The sequence below is a fragment of the Symsagittifera roscoffensis genome, chromosome 1, assembly GCF_963678635.1.
Source record: "Symsagittifera roscoffensis chromosome 1, txSymRosc1.1, whole genome shotgun sequence".
In the NCBI taxonomy this organism is placed as follows: domain Eukaryota; kingdom Metazoa; phylum Xenacoelomorpha; order Acoela; family Convolutidae; genus Symsagittifera; species Symsagittifera roscoffensis.
This window is the reverse complement of record NC_087062.1, coordinates 39,025,639-39,043,296: the sequence shown is the minus strand read 5'-3', so window position 1 is coordinate 39,043,296 and position 17,658 is coordinate 39,025,639. Positions and strand designations below refer to the sequence as shown.

Sequence of the window (17,658 nt, the reverse complement as noted above, 5' to 3'; positions counted from 1 at the left end):
CCAGACCAGGATTCGAACCTGAGTTATTGGGGTAATAACGCCATGTCCTAACCACTAGACGACCTGGACCAATTGTACAGCAAGGCAATCGATTCCATTTATTTTCTAGATTCAAGTGCTTTTGGCGACTTTGAACTCTTTCTAGACAGACGTTTGTGGATTTTTGCTCAGCAAATTTGATTTCGGTTTACTTCGGCGCTGCAAAAATTTATTGTTTTTTAAAGCGTTTTAATTAAACAATAATCAAGCTTTTTCTACCATCTCATGATTTTTTGAATAAGTTCCTTGATTGCTTTCCAATAAGCTAAAACGTTAAGGATTAGTTTTTGCATAGCAGTAATTCTCTAAAAGAAATTATTTGGTATTTTTTCTGTAACTATTGTTTCGTTTAATTGTCTTTGGCATGTGGTTTAAATTTTTTTTTCCAGAAGCTGATAACCAGACCAAGATTTGCACCTGGGATATTGCGGCCACACCGCAAGGTCCTAACCACTAGACGATCTGGACCAATTGTTCTACAAGGCAATCGATTTCATATCTTTTCTAGATTCAGGTGCTTTTGGCGATTTGGAACTCTTTCTAGACATACTTATGTGGCTTTTTGCTTATTAAATTTGATTTCGGTTTACCTCAGCTCTGCAAAAAATTCTCGTTTTTTAGCGTTTTTCTTAATCATTAATCAAGGTTTTCTGGTATTTGATGATTTTTCGAATAACTTCTTGGATTAATTTTCAATAAGCTAAAATGTTAAGGATTAGTTTTTGCAGGGCAGTTTTTCAGTTGTTTCCAGAAGCTGCTGTCCAGACCAGGATTCGAACCTGGGTTATTGCGGCCACAACGCAATGTCCTAACCACTAGACGATCTGGACCAATTGTACTGCTAGGCAATCGATTTCATATCTTTTCTAGATTCAGGTGCTTTTGGCGGTTTCGAACTCTTTCTAGACACTTTTGTGGCTTTTTGCTTAGCAAATTTGATTTCGGTTGACTTCAGCTCTGCAAAAATTTCTCGTTCTTTCAGCGTTTTCCTTAATCATTAATCAAGGTTTTCTGGCATCTGATGATTTTTTGAATAACTTCTTTGATTGGATTTTCAATAAGCTAAAATTTTAAGGAGTAGTTTTTGTAGAGCAGTATTTTCCTAAAAGAAGCTCTTTTGTATTTTTTTCTGTAACAATTGTTTTGTTTAATTGTCTTTGGCATGTGGTTTATAAAAATTTTTAATTTCTTTCTCGAAACTGAGTTATTGGGGTAATAACGCCATGTCCTAACCACTAGACGATCTGAACCAATTGTACAGCAAGGCAATCGATTTCATTTATTTTCTAGATTCAGGTGCTTTTGGCGACTTTGAACTCTTTCTAGACAGACTTTTGTGGATTTTTGCTTAGCAAATTTGATTTCGGTTTACTTCGGCGCTGCAAAAATTTCTTGTTTTTTTATACAATAATCAAGCTTTTCTGGCATCTCATGATTTTTTGAATAAGTTTCTTGATTGCTTTTCAATAAGCTAAAATGTTAAGGATTAGTTTTTGCAGGGCACTAATTTCCTAAAAGAAACTATTTGGTATTTTTTCTGTAAGTATTGTTTCGTTTAATTGTCTTTGGCATGTGGTTTATAAAAATTTTCATTTTGTTTCAGAAGCTGATAACTAGACCAGGTTTCGAAACTGGGATATTGCGGCCACCACGCAATGTCCTAACCACTAGACGATCTGGACCAATTGGACTGCAAGGCAATCGATTTCATATATTTTTCGAGATTCAGGTGCTTTTGGCGATTTGGAACTCTTTCTAGACATACTTATGTGGCTTTTTGCTTATTAAATTTGATTTCGGTTTACCTCAGCTCTGCGAAAATTTCTAGTTTTTTAGCGTTTTCCTTGATCATTAATCAAGGTTTTCTGGTATCTGATGGTTTTTCGAATAACTTTTTTGATTAATTTTCAATAAGCTAAATTGTTAAGGATTAATTTTTGCAGAGCAGTATTTTCTTAAAAGAAACTGTTTTGTATTTTTTCAGTAACTATTGTTTCGTTTAATTGTTTTTGGCATGTGGTGCATAAAATTTTTTAGTTTTTTCCAGAAGCTGCTGTCCAGACCAGGATTCGAACCTGGGTTTTTTCGGCCACAACTCATTGTCCTAACCACTAAACGATCTGGACCAATTGTACTGCTAGGCAATCGATTTCATATCTTTTCTAGATTCAGGTGCTTTTGGCGGTTTCGAACTCTTTCTAGACAGACTTTTGTGGCTTTTTGCTTAGCAAATTTGATTTCGGTTCACTTCAGCTCTGCAAAAATTTCTCGTTTTTTTAGCGTTTTGATTAATCATTAATCAAGGTTTTCTGGCATCTGATGATTTTTTAATAACTTCTTTGATTGGATTTTCAATAAGCTAAAATGTTAAGGATTAGTTTTTGTAGAGCAGTATTTTCCTAAAAGAAGCTCTTTTGTATTTTTTTCTGCAATAATTGTTTCGCTCAATTGTCTTTGGCATGTGGTTTATAAATTTTTTAAATTTCGTTCCAGAAGCTGCTGTCCAGACCAGGATTCGAACCTGAGTTATTTGGGTAATAACGCCATGTCCTAACCACTAGACGATCTGGACCAATTTTTCAGCAAGGCAATCGATTCCATTTATTTTCTAGATTCAAGTGCTTTTGGCGAGTTTGAACTCTTTCTAGACAGACTTTTGTGGCTTTTTGCTTAGCAAATTTGATTTCGGTTCACTTCAGCTCTGCAAAAATTTCTCGTTTTTTTAGCGTTTTGATTAATCATTAATCAAGGTTTTCTGGCATCTGATGATTTTTTAATAACTTCTTTGATTGGATTTTCAATAAGCTAAAATGTTAAGGATTAGTTTTTGTAGAGCAGTATTTTCCTAAAAGAAGCTCTTTTGTATTTTTTTCTGCAATAATTGTTTCGCTCAATTGTCTTTGGCATGTGGTTTATAAAAATTTTAAATTTCTTTCCAGAAGCTGCTGTCCAGACCAGGATTCGAACCTGAGTTATTGGGGTAATAACGCCATGTCCTAACCACTAGACGACCTGGACCAATTGTACAGCAAGGCAATCGATTCCATTTATTTTCTAGATTCAAGTGCTTTTGGCGACTTTGAACTCTTTCTAGACAGACGTTTGTGGATTTTTGCTCAGCAAATTTGATTTCGGTTCACTTCAGCTCTGCAAAAATTTCTCGTTTTTTTAGCGTTTTAATTAATCATTAATCATGGTTTTCTGGCATCTGATGATTTTTTTAATAACTTCTTTGATTGGATTTTCAATAAGCTAAAATGTTAAGGATTAGTTTTTGTAGAGCAGTATTTTCCTAAAAGAAGCTCTTTTGTATTTTTTTTCTGCAACAATTGTTTCGCTCAATTGTCTTTGGCATGTGGTTTATAAAAATTTTAAATTTCTTTCCAGAAGCTGCTGTCCAGGCCAGGATTCGAACCTGGGTTATTGCGGCCACAACGCAATGTCCTAACCACTAGACGATCTGGACCAATTGTACTGCTAGGCAATCGATTTCATATCTTTTCTAGATTCAGGTGCTTTTGGCGGTTTCGAACTCTTTCTAGACAGACTTTTGTGGCTTTTTGCTTAGCAAATTTGATTTCGGTTCACTTCAGCTCTGCAAAAATTTCTCGTTTTTTTAGCGTTTTAATTAATCATTAATCATGGTTTTCTGGCATCTGATGATTTTTTTAATAACTTCTTTGATTGGATTTTCAATAAGCTAAAATGTTAAGGATTAGTTTTTGTAGAGCAGTATTTTCCTAAAAGAAGCTCTTTTGTATTTTTTTTCTGCAACAATTGTTTCGCTCAATTGTCTTTGGCATGTGGTTTATAAAAATTTTAAATTTCTTTCCAGAAGCTGCTGTCCAGACCAGGATTCGAACCTGAGTTATTGGGGTAATAACGCCATGTCCTAACCACTAGACGACCTGGACCAATTGTACAGCAAGGCAATCGATTCCATTTATTTTCTAGATTCAAGTGCTTTTGGCGACTTTGAACTCTTTCTAGACAGACGTTTGTGGATTTTTGCTCAGCAAATTTGATTTCGGTTTACTTCGGCGCTGCAAAAATTTATTGTTTTTTAAAGCGTTTTAATTAAACAATAATCAAGCTTTTTCTACCATCTCATGATTTTTTGAATAAGTTCCTTGATTGCTTTCCAATAAGCTAAAATGTTAAGGATTAGTTTTTGCATAGCAGTAATTCTCTAAAAGAAATTATTTGGTATTTTTTCTGTAACTATTGTTTCGTTTAATTGTCTTTGGCATGTGGTTTAAATTTTTTTTTCCAGAAGCTGATAACCAGACCAAGATTTGCACCTGGGATATTGCGGCCACACCGCAAGGTCCTAACCACTAGACGATCTGGACCAATTGTTCTACAAGGCAATCGATTTCATATCTTTTCTAGATTCAGGTGCTTTTGGCGATTTGGAACTCTTTCTAGACATACTTATGTGGCTTTTTGCTTATTAAATTTGATTTCGGTTTACCTCAGCTCTGCGAAAAATTCTCGTTTTTTAGCGTTTTTCTTAATCATTAATCAAGGTTTTCTGGTATTTGATGATTTTTCGAATAACTTCTTGGATTAATTTTCAATAAGCTAAAATGTTAAGGATTAGTTTTTGCAGAGCAGTTTTTCAGTTGTTTCCAGAAGCTGCTGTCCAGACCAGGATTCGAACTTGGGTTATTGCGGCCACAACGCAATGTCCTAACCACTAGACGATCTGGACCAATTGTACTGCTAGGCAATCGATTTCATATCTTTTCTAGATTCAGGTGCTTTTGGCGGTTTCGAACTCTTTCTAGACACTTTTGTGGCTTTTTGCTTAGCAAATTTGATTTCGGTTGACTTCAGCTCTGCAAAAATTTCTCGTTCTTTCAGCGTTTTCCTTAATCATTAATCAAGGTTTTCTGGCATCTGATGATTTTTTGAATAACTTCTTTGATTGGATTTTCAATAAGCTAAAATTTTAAGGAGTAGTTTTTGTAGAGCAGTATTTTCCTAAAAGAAGCTCTTTTGTATTTTTTTCTGTAACAATTGTTTTGTTTAATTGTCTTTGGCATGTGGTTTATAAAAATTTTTAATTTCTTTCTCGAAACTGAGTTATTGGGGTAATAACGCCATGTCCTAACCACTAGACGATCTGAACCAATTGTACAGCAAGGCAATCGATTTCATTTATTTTCTAGATTCAGGTGCTTTTGCCGACTTTGAACTCTTTCTAGACAGACTTTTGTGGATTTTTGCTTAGCAAATTTGATTTCGGTTTACTTCGGCGCTGCAAAAATTTCTTGTTTTTTTTATACAATAATCAAGCTTTTCTGGCATCTCATGATTTTTTGAATAAGTTTCTTGATTGCTTTTCAATAAGCTAAAATGTTAAGGATTAGTTTTTGCAGGGCACTAATTTCCTAAAAGAAACTATTTGGTATTTTTTCTGTAACTATTGTTTCGTTTAATTGTCTTTGGCATGTGGTTTATAAAAATTTTCATTTTGTTTCAGAAGCTGATAACTAGACCAGGTTTCGAAACTGGGATATTGCGGCCACCACGCAATGTCCTAACCACTAGACGATCTGGACCAATTGGACTGCAAGGCAATCGATTTCATATATTTTTCGAGATTCAGGTGCTTTTGGCGATTTGGAACTCTTTCTAGACATACTTATGTGGCTTTTTGCTTATTAAATTTGATTTCGGTTTACCTCAGCTCTGCGAAAATTTCTAGTTTTTTAGCGTTTTCCTTGATCATTAATCAAGGTTTTCTGGTATCTGATGGTTTTTCGAATAACTTTTTTGATTAATTTTCAATAAGCTAAATTGTTAAGGATTAATTTTTGCAGAGCAGTATTTTCTTAAAAGAAACTGTTTTGTATTTTTTCAGTAACTATTGTTTCGTTTAATTGTTTTTGGCATGTGGTGCATAAAATTTTTTAGTTTTTTCCAGAAGCTGCTGTCCAGACCAGGATTCGAACCTGGGTTTTTTCGGCCACAACTCAATGTCCTAACCACTAAACGATCTGGACCAATTGTACTGCTAGGCAATCGATTTCATATCTTTTCTAGATTCAGGTGCTTTTGGCGGTTTCGAACTCTTTCTAGACAGACTTTTGTGGCTTTTTGCTTAGCAAATTTGATTTCGGTTCACTTCAGCTCTGCAAAAATTTCTCGTTTTTTTAGCGTTTTGATTAATCATTAATCAAGGTTTTCTGGCATCTGATGATTTTTTAATAACTTCTTTGATTGGATTTTCAATAAGCTAAAATGTTAAGGATTAGTTTTTGTAGAGCAGTATTTTCCTAAAAGAAGCTCTTTTGTATTTTTTTCTGCAATAATTGTTTCGCTCAATTGTCTTTGGCATGTGGTTTATAAATTTTTTAAATTTCGTTCCAGAAGCTGCTGTCCAGACCAGGATTCGAACCTGAGTTATTTGGGTAATAACGCCATGTCCTAACCACTAGACGATCTGGACCAATTTTTCAGCAAGGCAATCGATTCCATTTATTTTCTAGATTCAAGTGCTTTTGGCGAGTTTGAACTCTTTCTAGACAGACTTTTGTGGATTTTTGCTCAGTAAATTTGATTTCGGTTTACTTCGGCGCTGCAAAAATTTCTTGTTTTTTTAAGCGTTTTCATTAAACAATAATCAAGCTTTTCTGGCATCTCATGATTTTTTGAATAAATTCCTTGATTGCTTTCCAATAAACTAAAATGTTAAGGATTAGTTTTCGCAGAGCAGTAATTTCCTAAAAGAAATTATTTGGTATTTTTTCTGTAACTTTTGTTTCGTTTAATTGTCTTTGGCATGTGGTTTAAATTTTTTTTTCCAGAAGCTGATAACCAGACCAGGATTTGAACCTGGGATATTGCGGCCACACCGCAAGGTCCTGACCACTAGACGATCTGGACCAATTGTTCTACAAGGCAATCGATTTCATATCTTTTCTAGATTCAGGTGCTTTTGGCGATTTGGAACTCTTTCTAGACATACTTATGTGGCTTTTTGCTTATTAAATTTGATTTCGGTTTACCTCAGCCCTGCGAAAAATTCTCGTTTTTTAGCGTTTTTCTTAATCATTAATCAAGGTTTTCTGGTATCTGATGATTTTTCGAATAACTTCTTGGATTAATTTTCAATAAGCTAAAATGTTAAGGATTAGTTTTTGCAGAGCAGTATTTTCCTAAAAGAAACTGTTTTGTATTTTTTCAGTAACTATTGTTTCGTTTAATTGTTTTTGGCATGTGGTGCATAAAATTTTTTAGTTTTATCCAGAAGCTGCTGCCCAGACCAGGATTCGCACCTGGGTTATTGCGGCCACAACGCAATGTCCTAACCACTAGACGATCTGGACCAATTGGACTGCAAGGCAATCGATTTCATTTATTTTCTAGATTCAGGTGCTTTTGGCGGTTTCGAACTCTTTCTAGACAGACTTTTGTGGCTTTTTGCTAAGCAAATTTGAATTCGGTTCACTTCAGCTCTGCAAAAATTTCTCGTTTTTTTAGCGTTTTAATTATTCATTAATCAAGGTTTTCTGGCATCTGATGATTTTTTTAATAACTTCTTTGTTGGATTTTCAATAAGCTAAAATGTTAAGGATTAGTTTTTGTAGAGCAGTATTTTCCTAAAAGAAACTGTTTTGTATTTTTTCAGTAACTATTGTTTCGTTTAATGGTTTTTGGCATGTGGTGCATAAAATTTTTCAGTTGTTTCCAGAAGCTGCTGTCCAGACCAGGATTCGAACCTGGGTTATTGCTGCCACAACGCAATGTCCTAACCACTAGACGATCTGCACCAAATGTACTGCTAGGCAATCGATTTCATATCTTTTCTAGATTCAGGTGCTTTTGGCGGTTTCGAACTCTTTCTAGACAGACTTTTGTGGCTTTTTGCTAAGCAAATTTGATTTCGGTTCACTTCAGCTCTGCAAAAATTTCTCGTTTTTTTAGCGTTTTAATTAATCATTAATCAAGGTTTTCTGGCATCTGATGATTTTTTAAATAACTTCTTTGATTGGATTTTCGATAAGCTAAAATGTTAAGGATTAGTTTTTGTAGAGCAGTGTTTTCCTAAAAGAAGCTCTTTTGTATTTTTTTCTGCAACAATTGTTTCGCTCAATTGTCTTTGGCATGTGGTTTATAAAAATTTTTAATTTCTTTCCAGAAGCTGCTGTCCAGACCAGGATTCGAACCTGAGTTATTGGGGTACTAACGCCATGTCCTAACCACTAGACGATCTGGACCAATTGTACAGCCAGGCAATCGATTCCATTTATTTTCTAGATTCAAGTGCTTTTGGCGGCTTTGAACTCTTTCTAGACAGACTTTTGTGGATTTTTGCTCAGCAAATTTGATTTCGGTTTACTTCGGCGCTGCAAAAATTTCTTGTTTTTTTAAGCGTTTTCATTAAACAATAATCAAGCTTTTCTGGCATCTCATGATTTTTTGCATAAGTTCCTTGATTGCTTTCCAATAAGCTAAAATGTTAAGGATTAGTTTTTGCAGAGCAGTAATTTCCTAAAAGAAACTATTTGGTATTTTTTCTGTAACTATTGTTTCGTTTAATTGTCTTTGGCATGTGGTTTAAATTTTTTTTCCAGAAGCTGATAACCAGACCAGGATTTGAACCTGGGATATTGCGGCCACTCCGCAAGGTCCTAACCACTAGACGATCTGGACCAACTGTTCTACAAGGCAATCTATTTCATATCTTTTCTAGATTCAGGTGCTTTTGGCGATTTGGAACTCTTTCTAGACATACTTATGTGGCTTTTTGCTTATTAAATTTGATTTCGGTTTACCTCAGCTCTGCGAAAAATTCTCGTTTTTTAGCGTTTTTCTTAATCATTAATCAAGGTTTTCTGGTATCTGATGATTTTTCGAATACCTTCTTGGATTAATTTTCAATAAGCTAAAATGTTAAGGATTAGTTTTTGCAGCGCAGTATTTTCCTAAAAGAAACTGTTTTGTATTTTTTCAGTAACTATTGTTTCGTTTAATGGTTTTTGGCATGTGTTGCAAAAAATTTTTCAGTTGTTTCCAGAAGCTGCTGTCCAGACCAGGATTCGAACCTGGGTTATTGCGGCCACAACGCAATGTCCTAACCACTAGACGATCTGGACCAATTGTACTGCTAGGCAATCGATTTCATATCTTTTCTAGATTCAGGTGCTTTTGGCGGTTTCGAACTCTTTCTAGACACTTTTGTGGCTTTTTGCTTAGCAAATTTGATTTTGGTTTACTTCAGTTCTGCAATAATTGCTCGTTTTTTTTAAGGGTTTTCCTTAATCATTAATCAAGGTTTTCTGGCATCTGATGATTTTTTGAAAAACTTCTTTGATTGATTTTCAATAAGCTAAAATGTTAGGGATTAGTTTTTGCAGAGCAGTATTTTCCTAAAAGAAGCTCTTTTGTATTTTTTTCTGTAACAATTGTTTTGTTCAATTGTCTTTGGCATGTGGTTTATAAAAATTTTTAATTTCTTTCCACAAGCTGCTGTCCAGACCAGGATTCGAACCTGAGTTATTGGGGTAATAACGCCATGTCCTAACCACTAAACGATCTGAACCAATTGTACAGCAAGGCAATCGATTTCATATCTTTTCTAGATTCAGGTGCTTTTGGCGGTTTCGAACTCTTTCTAGACACTTTTGTGGCTTTTTGCTTAGCAAATTTGATTTCGGTTGCCTTCAGCTCTGCAAAAATTTCTCGTTCTTTAAGCGTTTTCCTTAATCATTAATCAAGGTTTTCTGGCATCTGATGATTTTTTGATTAACTTCTTGGATTAATTTTCAATAAGCTAAAATGTTAAGGATTAGTTTTTGCAGCGCAGTATTTTCCTAAAAGAAACTGTTTTGTATTTTTTCAGTAACTATTGTTTCGTTTAATGGTTTTTGGCATGTGGTGCATAAAATTTTTCAGTTGTTTCCAGAAGCTGCTGTCCAGACCAGGATTCGAACCTGGGTTATTGCGGCCACAACGCAATGTCCTAACCACTAGACGATCTGGACCAATTGTACTGCTACGCAATCGATTTCATATCTTTTCTAGATTCAGGTGCTTTTGGCGGTTTCGAACTCTTTCTAGACACTTTTTGTGGCTTTTTGCTTAGCAAATTTGATTTCGGTTGCCTTCAGCTCTGCAAAAATTTCTCGTTCTTTAAGCGTTTTCCTTAATCATTAATCAAGGTTTTCTGGCATCTGATGATTTTTTGAATAACTTCTTTGATTGGATTTTTAATAAGCTAAAATTTTCAGGATTAGTTTTTGTAGAGCAGTATTTTCCTAAAAGAAGCTCTTTTGTATTTTTTTCTGTAACAATTGTTTTGTTCAATTGTCTTTGGCATGTGGTTTATAAAAATTTTTAATTTCTTTCCAGAAGCTGCTGTCCAGACCAGGATTCGAACCTGAGTTATTGGGGTAATAACGCCATGTCCTAACCACTAAACGATCTGAACCAATTGTACAGCAAGGCAATCGATTTCATTTATTTTCTAGATTCAGGTGCTTTTGGCGACTTTAAACTCTTTCTAGACAGACTTTTGTGGATTTTTGCTTAGCAAATTTGATTTCGGTTTACTTCGGCGCTGCAAAAATTTCTTGTTTTTCAAACAATAATCAAGCTTTTCTGGCATCTCATGATTTTTTGAATAAGTTTCTTGATTGCTTTTCAATAAGCTAAAATGTTAAGGATTAGTTTTTGCAGAGCACTAATTTCCTAAAGGAAACTATTTGGTATTTGTTCTGTAACTATTGTTTCGTTTAATTGTCTTTGGCATGTGGTTTATAAAAATTTTCATTTTGTTTCAGAAGCTGATAACTAGAACAGGATTCGAACCTGGGATATTGCGACCACACCGCAAGGTCCTAACCACTAGACGATCTGGAACAATTGAACTGCAAGGCAATCGATTCCATATCTTTTCTAGATTCAGGTGCTTTTGGCGATTTGGAACTCTTTCTAGACATACTTATGTGGCTTTTTGCTGATTAAATTTGATTTCGGTTTACCTCAGCTCTGCAAAAATTTCTCGTTTTATAGCGTTTTCCTTAATCATTAATCAAGGTTTTCTGGTATCTGATGATTTTTCGAATAACTTCTTTGATTAATTTTCAATAAGCTAAATTGTTAAGGATTAGTTTTTGCAGAGCAGTATTTTCCTATAAGAAACTGTTTTGTAGTTTTTCAGTAACTATTGTTTCGGTTAATTGTTTTTGGCATGTGGTGCATAAAATTTTTTAGTTTTATCCAGAAGCCGGTGTCCAGACCAGGATTCGCACCTGGGTTATTGCGGCCACAACGCAATGTCCTAACCACTAGACGATCTGGACCAATTGTACTGCAAGGCAATCGATTTCATATCTTTTCTAGATTCAGGTGCTTTTGGCGGTTTCGAACTCTTTCTAGACAGACTTTTATGGCTTTCTGCTTAGCAAATTTGATTTCGGTTCACTTCAGCTCTGCAAAAATTTCTCGTTTTTTAGCGTTTTCATTAAACAATAATCAAGCTTTTCTGGCATCTAATGATTTTTTGAATAACTTCTTTGATTGATTTTCAATAAGCTAAAATATTAAGGATTAGTTTTTTAGAGCAGTATTTTCCTAAAAGAAACTGTTTTGTGTTTTTTCTGAAACTATTGTTTCGTTTAATTGTTTTTGGCAGATGGTGTATAAATTTTTTTAGTTTTTTCCAGAAGCTGCTGTCCAGACCAGGACTCGCACCTGGGTTATTGCGGCCACAACGCAATGTCCTAACCACTAGACGATCTGGACCAATTGTACTGCAAGGCAATCGATTTCATATCTTTTCTAGATTCAGGTGCTTTTGGCGGTTTCGAACTCTTTCTAGACAGACTTTTATGGCTTTCTGCTTAGCAAATTTGATTTCGGTTCACTTCAGCTCTGCAAAAATTTCTCGTTTTTTTAGCGTTTTCATTAAACAATAATCAAGCTTTTCTGGCATCTAATGATTTTTTGAATAACTTCTTTGATTGATTTTCAATAAGCTAAAATGTTAAGGATTAGTTTTTTAGAGCAGTATTTTCCTAAAAGAAACTGTTTTGTGTTTTTTCTGAAACTATTGTTTCGTTTAATTGTTTTTGGCATATGGTGTATAAATTTTTTTAGTTTTTGTAGAGCAGTATTTTCCTAAAAGAAGCTCTTTTGTATTTTTTTCTGTAACAATTGTTTCGTTCAATTGTCATTGGCATGTGGTTTATGAAACTTTTTAATTTCTTTCCAGAGGCTGCTGTCCAGACCAGGATTCGAACCTGAGTTATTGAGGTACTAACGCCCTGTCCTAACCACTAGACGATCTGGACCAATTGTACGGCAAGGCAATCGATTTCATTTATTTTCTAGATTCAGGTGCTTTTGGCGACTTTGAACTCTTTCTAGACAGACTTTTGTTAATTTTTGCCTAGCAAATTTGATTTCGGTTTACTTCGGCGCTGCAGAAATTTCTTGTTTTTTTTAAGCGTTTTCATTAAACAATAATCAAGCTTTTCTGGCATCTCATGATTTTTTGAATAAGTTCCTTGATTACTTTTCAATAAGCTAAAATGTTAAGGATTAGTTTTTGCAGAGCAGTATTTTCCTAAAAGAAACTCTTTGGTGTTTTTTTATAACTATTGTTTCGTTTAATGGTTTTTGGCATGTGGTTTAAAAAAAATTTTATTTTTTTCCAGAAGCTGATAACCAGACCAGGATTCGAACCTGGGATATTGCGGTCACACCGCAAAGTCCTAACCACTAGACGATCTGGACCAATTGTACAGAAAGGCAATCAATTTCATATATCATCTAGATTCAGGTGCCTTTGGCGACTTTGAACTCTTTCTAGACAGATTTTTGTGGATTTTTGCTTAGCAAATTTGATTTCGGTTTACTTCAGCTCTGCAAAAATTTCTTGTTTTTTTTAGCGTTTTCATTAATCAATAATCAAGCTCTTCTGGCATCTCATGATTTTTGGAATAAGTTTTTTGATTGCTTTTCAATAAGCTAAAATGTTAGGGATTAGTTTTCGCAGAGCAGTCTTTTCCTAGAAGAAACTGTTTTGTATTTTTTCTGCAACTGTTGTTTCGTTTAATTGTCTTTGGCATGTGGTTTATAAAACTTTTTAGTTTTTTCCAGAAGCTGCTGTCCAGACCATGCTTCCAACCTGGGTTATTGCGGCCACAATGGAATGTCCTAACCACTAGACGATCTGGACCAATTGTACTGCAGGGCAATCGATTTCATATCTTTTCCAGATTCAGGTGCTTTTGGCGATTTGGAACTCTTTCTAGACAGACTTTTGTGGCTTTTTGCTTAGCAAATTTGATTTCGGTTTACTTCAGCTCTGCAAAAATTTCTCGTTTTTTAGCGTTTTCCTCAATCATTAATCAGGGTTTTCTGGCATCTGATGATTTTTTGAATAACTTCTTTGATTGATTTTCAATAAGCTAAAATGTTAAGGATAAAATTTGTAGAGCGGTATTTTCCTAAAAGGAACTATCTGGTATTTTTTCTGTAACTATTGTTTCGTTTAATTGTCTTTGGCATGTTGTTAATGATAGTTGAAAAAGTTTTTTAAAATGAGAAAATTTTGCAGAGCTCAAATAAATTGAAAACATAGTAGCTAAGCTTGAATCCACAAAAGACTGTCTAGAAAGAAATAGAAGCCGCAAAAAGCACCTGAATCTGCAGGAAATCTAAAAACCGATTGCTTTGAAGTACAATTGGTCCAGATCGTCTAGTGGATAGGACATTGCGCTGTGGCCGCAATTACCCAGGGTCGAATCGTGGTCTGGACAGCAGCTGCTGGAAACAAAATCACAACTTATACAAAACCTAATTCTAGAGACATTTCAACGACGAATTACTTAAAAGATGTAAACAAATGAAAAATTTTCTCTTAAAAAAAATTTTTTTTTCTTCAAAAACTAATCACTTACTTGTTTATTTTATCGGAAATCAATCAAACTAATTTTTAAAAGAATCATAAGACGCCAGAAGTTTCCGATTTAGGATTGAGGCCAAAATTGATTCTAATCATTTGCAATTGGTCCAGGTCGTCTAGTAGTATAGCGTATGCAGCGGAACACGCCAAAAATGAGAAAACATTGCAAAGCGGAAGAAATTCGGAAACCAAATTGTCAAGTGAAAGGAATCTCTCAAAGGCGAATTTCGCGACCAGAAAAAACGCCTATGTCTGTTACGTTGTACCAACTCTAAGCTACGGTTCAGCTATCTGGAAACCATCAAAAGGTGACTTGCGAATCATAGAAAGTGTGCAGCGGAAAGCAATCTCGTAGATTTTCATGACAAGCAATAGCCATATCTCCTATAAAGACAAACTCGTAAAACTTATCACTCTTCCTTTGTCTCTATACCAAGAGCTTCACGTTGGACTGTTGTTTGCAAAAATACTAGCTTGAAAAGTTAACATCGACTGGAGAAGCCATGTAAGCATCACTGACGTTGGAAACCGAAGAGTTCAAATGAAACGAAATTTCGTCTGCAAACAAATGCGTCTGAAGAAGTGCGAGTCGGGTTTCTGGTTTCGGGAATGTCATCCTGCTAATCTATACAACGATTACTTCAAATTTGACATATTGTTTGATCCAGAAGGCAAAAACAGACTTCCAGGAACGTACACGAAGTTCTTCAAAACTTGCTTCAACGAATCAGATACATGCACTTGGCGCATTTTATGTGAATGCAACGACTGTAGAGACCTGAAGAAACTTACACTTATAACTGGAAACTAAACTTTGAACACTGCAATTACTCGGTTTTATGCGAACCCTTGGATTTTATTCCTAAACCCTTTGTTATTATTATTATTATTATTATTATTATTATTATTATTATATTTATTATTATGATTACTATTAATTGAAAGATTTTATAGAAAAAGTAATAAGTCGCTAAAAGCACCTGAGTCTGAAAAAAAATATGAACATTGATTGCTTCGCAGTACAATTGGTTCAGATCGTCAAGTGGTTAGGACATTGGTTTGTGGCCGCATCAACCCAGGTTCGCATCCAGGTCTAGACAGTAGCTGCTGGAAAAAACTACAAAATTTACAAAACCTCAACCCAGAGACAATTAAACAAAATTTGATTTCAAAGTATAGAAAAAACAGTTTTTTCTTTTGGGAAAAAAATTGCTGTGAAAAAAATAATCCTTAACATTTTAGCTTACCAAAAATCAATCGAAAAACTTTTCAAAAGAATCAAGAAACGTCAAAAAAATCCTGATTAACGATTGTTGAAAAAGTTTTTTAAAAAATGAGAAAATTTTGCAGAGCTCAAATAAAATGAAAACATAGTAGCTAAGCTTGAATCCACAAAAGACTGTCTAGAAAGAAATAGAAGCCGCAAAAAGCACCTGAATCAGGAGAAAATCTAAAAACCGATTGCTTTGAAGTACAATTGGTCCAGATCGTCTAGTGGATAGGACATTGCGCTGTGGCCGCAATTACCCAGGTTCGAATCGTGGTCTGGACAGCAGCTGCTGGAAACAAAATCACAACTTAAACAAAACTTAATTCTAGAGACATTTCAACGACGAATTACCTAACAGATGTAAACAAATGAAAAATGAAAGGAAATCAATCAAACTAATTTTTAAAAGAATCATAAGACGCCAGAAGTTTCCGATTTAAGATTGAGGCCAAAATTGATTCTAATCATTTGCAATTGGTCCAGGTCGTCTAGTAGTATAGCGTGTGCAGCGGAACACGCCAAAAATTAGAAAACATTGCAAAGCGGAAGAAATTCGGAAACCAAATTGTCAAGTGAAAGGAATCTCTCAAAGGCGAATTTCGCGACCAGAAAAAACGCATATGTCTGTTATGTTGTACCAACTCTAAGCTACGGTTCAGCTATCTGGAAACCATCAAAAGGTGACTTACGAATCATAGAAAGTGTGCAGCGGAAAGCAATCTCGTAGATTTTCATGACAAGCAATAGCCAAATCTCCTATAAAGACAAACTCGTAAAACTTATCACTCTTCCTTTATCTCTATACCAAGAGCTTCACGTTGAACTGCTGTTTGCAAAAATATTAGCTTGAAAAGTTAACATCGACTGGAGAAGCCATGTAAGCATCACTGACGTTGGAAACCGAAGAGTTCAAATGAAACGAAATTTCGTCTGCAAACAAATGCGTCTGAAGAAGTGCGAGTCGGGTTTCGGGAATGTCATACTGCTAATCTATACAACGAATACTTCAAATTTGACATATTGTTTGATCCAGAAGGCAAAAACAGACTTCCAGGAATGTACACGAAGTTCTTCAAAACTTGCTTCAACGAATCAGATACATGCACTTGGCGCATTTTATGTGAATGCAACAACTGTAGAGACCTGAAGAAACTTACACTTATAACTGGAAACTAAACTTTGAACACTGCAATGACTCGGTTTTATGCGAACCCTTGGATTTTATTCCTAAACCCTTTGTTATTATTATTATGATTATTATTATTATATTTATTATTATGATTATTATTAATTGAAAGATTTTTTAGAAAAAGTAATAAGTCGCTAAAAACACCTGAGTCTTGAAAAAATATAAACATTGATTGCTTCGCAGTACAATTGGTTCAGATCGTCAAGTGGTTAGGACATTGGTTTGTGGCCGCATTAACCCAGGTTCGCATCCAGGTCTAGACAGTAGCTGCTGGAAAAAACTACAAAATTTCCAAAACCTCAACCCAGAGACAATTAAACAAAATTTGATTTCAAAGTACAGAAAAAACAGTTTCTTTTGGGAAAAAAATTGCTGTGAAAAAAATAATCCTTAACATTTTAGCTTACCGAAAATCAATCGAAAAACTTTTCAAAAGAATCAAGAAACGTCAAAAAAATCCTGATTAACGATTGTTGAAAAAGTTTTTTTTAAATGAGAAAATTTTGCAGAGCTCAAGTAAACTGAAAACATAGTTGCCAAGCTTGAACCCACAAAAGACTGTCTAGAAAGAAATTGAAGTCGCAAAAAGCACCTGAATCTAGAAAACCCTACTTTTCATGTCGTGTGAATCGTTCACACTTTACAACAGCTTGCTTGCTTCCTGCTTGCGTGTTAACAATGAGACGCGAAACATCTTTGAAAGGTGACGCTGTCGAAAAATTATTTATCTGGACGGAAGAACAACAGTGTTATTCTTGTGGAATTTGCAAGAAACTTCTCAGGAGCGTCAAGAAAAACAACATGCTGGCGAAAGTAACGGAGCACCTCAAACGGCAACATCCTATAAGTGGTTCAAAGCAGGAAATGGCTAAGACAAATTGGTTTGAAAATATATGATTGGTTAATGGTTTAAAAAACGTAGTTTTTAACTGGACATCACTGGTAACAATGAATAGCTGTTCGAGTCTTTCCAAAACCCTGGAATTTTTAACGGCACTCGAATTTTTCCCGTCTTTTGGTTTTTTTATTTAAAAAAGTGTTTGTTTGCTTTTTCTGAAATGACAGATGTTTCAGTTTATAGTGAATTTCTAACACAGTGTCTTCTTTTTGTGCACATACTCCAATCTGCCAACACATAGGCTAAATATTTATGGTGTTAAATCCGTCCAGACCAATAATCTTTCCGGGATAATTGCAGTTACAACCGAGAAGGATAGCAATAAGTCCAACAGATTA

General features: G+C 34.8%; 1 protein-coding gene and 7 non-coding genes across 17 annotated transcripts in view; all 8 read right to left on the bottom strand.

The window, feature by feature from the left end:
* The window catches only part of LOC134844147 (muscle calcium channel subunit alpha-1-like), a 181,873-nt gene that overhangs the window by 144,160 nt on the left and 20,055 nt on the right, over positions 1-17,658 (bottom strand). The window lies entirely within an intron of this gene.
* Trnah-gug (transfer RNA histidin (anticodon GUG)) lies at positions 798-869 on the bottom strand. Its single transcript has one exon. It is a non-coding gene; the product is annotated as a tRNA-His (tRNA).
* On the bottom strand, positions 3,434-3,505 carry Trnah-gug (transfer RNA histidin (anticodon GUG)). Its single transcript has one exon. It is a non-coding gene; the product is annotated as a tRNA-His (tRNA).
* Positions 4,682-4,753, bottom strand: Trnah-gug (transfer RNA histidin (anticodon GUG)). Its single transcript has one exon. It is a non-coding gene; the product is annotated as a tRNA-His (tRNA).
* On the bottom strand, positions 9,075-9,146 carry Trnah-gug (transfer RNA histidin (anticodon GUG)). Its single transcript has one exon. It is a non-coding gene; the product is annotated as a tRNA-His (tRNA).
* Positions 9,963-10,034, bottom strand: Trnah-gug (transfer RNA histidin (anticodon GUG)). The gene has a single exon. It is a non-coding gene; the product is annotated as a tRNA-His (tRNA).
* Positions 11,283-11,354, bottom strand: Trnah-gug (transfer RNA histidin (anticodon GUG)). The gene has a single exon. It is a non-coding gene; the product is annotated as a tRNA-His (tRNA).
* Trnah-gug (transfer RNA histidin (anticodon GUG)) lies at positions 11,725-11,796 on the bottom strand. The gene has a single exon. It is a non-coding gene; the product is annotated as a tRNA-His (tRNA).